We start from the raw sequence: 3,209 nt of genomic DNA, 5'->3' as shown, positions 1-3,209 counted from the left end.
GTGATGGATTTATAGGACATTCATAACTTTAAGACATAGTTACTAAATACTAATGATCATGTAATGAAGACACAAACATAGATAAGCACTTAACATAAAGAAAACGAAAAACAGAGAAAGTAAGAACAAGGAATGAGTCCACCTTAGTGATGGTGGCATTTCCTTCTTGAGGAACCAATGATGTCCTTGAGCTCTTCCATGTCTCTTCCTTGTTTTTGTTGCTCCTCCCTCATTGCTTTTTGATCTTCTCTAATTTCATGGAGGATGATGGAGTGCTCTTGATGTTCCACCCTTAATTGTCCCATGTTGGAACTTAATTCTCCTAGGGGGTGTTGATTTGCTCCCAAAAATTCTGTGGAGAAAAGTGCATCCCCTGAGGTATCTCAGGGATCTCTTGATTTGCAGTCAAATGTTCTACCACTGAGCTATAGACCCTTGAGATGAATCTTTCCATCTCCCATGACTCGGAGGTGGAAGCTTTTGTCTTCCCTTTCCTCTTTCTAAAGGTTTCTCTGGCCTTAGGTGCCATCAATGGTTATGGAAAAAAAAAACTTATGCTTTTACCACACCAAACTTAGAATTTTGCTCGCCCTCGAGCAAGAGAAGAAAGAATAGATGAAGAAGAAGATGTGGAAGAAACTAGGATTATGAGGAGGGAAGGTGGGGATCCTATGGGATCCACAGATCCTGAGATGATCCTGTGAGGTCCACAGATCTCGAGGTGTCAAGGATTTACATCCCTGTACCAATTAGGCATGTAAAATGCCTTTGCATGCAATTCTGGCGTTTAAACGCCGAACTGATGCTTGTTCTGGGCGTTCAACGCCCAGATGCAGCATGTTTCTGGCGTTGAACGCCAGTTCTATGCTTGTTTCTAGCGTTCAGCGCCAGATCCATACTCTGTTCTGGCGTTGAATGCCAGCCAGATGCTCCTTACTGGCGTTTAAATGCCAGTAAGCCCTTCCTCCAGGGTGTGATTTTTCTTCTGCTGTTTTTGATTCCGTTTTCAATTTTTATATTTATTTTGTGACTCCACATGATCATGAACCTAATAAAACATGAAATAACAATAAAAATAAATTAAAATTAGAAAAATAAAAATTGGGTTGCCTCCCAACAAGCGCTTCTTTAATGTCAATAGCTTGATAGTGGGCTCTCATGGAGCCTCACAGATGTTCAGAGCATTGTTGAGACTTCCCAACACCAAACTTAGAGTTTGGATATGGGAGTTCAACACCAAACTTAGAGTTTGGTTGTGGCCTCCCAACACCAAATTTAGAGTTTGACTGTGGGGCTCTGGTTGACTCTGTTTTGAGAGAAGCTTACTGTGCCTCTTTTCCATGTTTACAGAAGGATGTCCTTGAGTTTTAAACTCAAGGGAGTCCTCATTCAATTGAAGGACTAGCTCACCTCTGTTAACATCAATCACATCTCTTGCTGTGGCTAGGAAGGGTCTTCCAAGGATGATGGATTCATCCTCATCCTTCCCAGTATCTAGGATTATGAAATCAGCAGGGATGTAAAGGCCTTCAACCTTTACTAATATGTCCTCTACTTGTCCATAAGCCTATTTTCTTGAATTGTCTGCCATCTCTAATGAGATTTTAGCAGCTTGCACCTCAAAGATTCCCAGTTTCTCCATTACAGAGAGGGGCATGAGGTTTATTCCTGACCCAAGATCACATAGAGCCTTCTCAAAGGTTATGGTGCCTATAGTACAAGGTATTAGGAACTTTCCAGGATCCTGTTTCTTCTGAGGCAATCTCAATTGATCCAATGCATTTAGTTCATTGGTGAACAGGGGAGGTTCATCTCCCCAAGTTTCATTACTAAATAAATTGGCATTCAGCTTCATGATTACACCAAGGAACTTGGCAACTTGCTCTTCAATAACATCTTCATTCTCTTCAGAAGAAGAATACTCTTCAGAGCTCATGAATGGCATAAGGAGATTCAATGGAATCTCTGTGGTCTCTAGATGAGTCTCAGATTCCTTTGGTTCCTCAGAGGGAAACTCCTTATTGATCACTGGACGTCCCAGGAGGTCTTCCTCCTTGGGATTCACGTCCTCCCCTGCCTCCTTGGATTCGGCCATGATGGTCAATTCAATGGCCTTGCACTCTCCTTTTGGATTCTCTTCTGTATTGCTTGGGAGAGTACTAGGAGGGGTTTCAGTGATTCTTTTACTCAGCTGGCCCACTTGTGCTTCCAAATTTCTAATGGAGGACCTTGTTTCATTCATGAAACTCACAGTGGCCTTAGATAGATCAGAGACTAAGTTTGCTAAATTAGAGGTATTTTGTTCAGAGTTCTCTGTCTGTTGCTGAGTGGATGATGGAAAAGGCTTGCTATTGCTAAACATGCTTCTTCCACCGTTATTAAAGCCTTGTTGAGGCTTTTGTTGATCCTTCCATGAGAGATTTGGGTGATTTCTCCATGAGGAATTATAGGTGTTTCCATATGGTTCACCCATGTAATTCACCTCTGCTATTGCAGGGTTTTCAGGATCATAAGCTTCTTCTTCAGAAGATACCTCTTGAGTACTGTTGGATGCAGCTTGCATTCCATTCAGACTTTGAGAAATCATATTGACTTGCTGAGTCAATATTTTGTTCTGAGCCAATATGGCATTCAGAGTATCAATTTCAAGAACTCCCTTCTTCTGATGCATCCCATTACTCACAGGATTCCTCTCAGAGGTGTACATAAACTGGTTATTAGCAACCATGTCAATGAGTTCTTGAGCTTCTGCAGGCATTTTCTTTAGGTGAATGGATCCACCTGCAGAAGTATCCAATGACATCTTAGCTAATTCAGACAGACCATCATAGAATATATCCAAGATGGTCCATTATGAAAGCATGTCAGAAGGACACTTTTTGGTCAGTTGCTTGTATCTCTCCCAAGCTTCATAGAGGGATTCACCTTCTTTCTGTCTGAAGGTTTGAACATCCACTCTAAGCTTGCTCAGCTTTTGAGGAGGAAAGAACTTGGCTAAGAAAGCCTTGACCAGCTTATCCCAAGAGTTCAGGCTATCCTTAGGTTGAGAGTCCAACCATATTCTAGCTCTGTCTCTCACAGCAAAAGGAAAAAGCATGAGCCTGTAGACTTCAGGATCTACTCCATTAGTCTTAACAGTATCACATATCTGCAAGAATTCAGTTAAGAACTGAAAAGGATCTTCAGATGGAAGTCCATAAAACTTGCAG

The 3,209-nt window shown here is 41.6% G+C and overlaps 1 non-coding gene across 1 annotated transcript; it reads left to right on the top strand.

The window, feature by feature from the left end:
* Positions 1 to 2,857: 2,857 nt before the first annotated feature.
* Positions 2,858 to 2,965, top strand: LOC148573634 (small nucleolar RNA R71). Its single transcript, XR_015905608.1, has one exon. It is a non-coding gene; the product is annotated as a small nucleolar RNA R71 (small nucleolar RNA).
* The last annotated feature ends 244 nt before the right edge of the window (positions 2,966 to 3,209 follow it).

The sequence above is a fragment of the Arachis ipaensis genome, chromosome B2 (assembly GCF_059453495.1).
Source record: "Arachis ipaensis isolate K30076 ecotype BB chromosome B2, ASM5945349v1, whole genome shotgun sequence".
Classification (NCBI taxonomy): Eukaryota; Viridiplantae; Streptophyta; class Magnoliopsida; order Fabales; family Fabaceae; genus Arachis; species Arachis ipaensis.
This window is presented reverse-complemented; position numbering and strand designations above follow the sequence as displayed.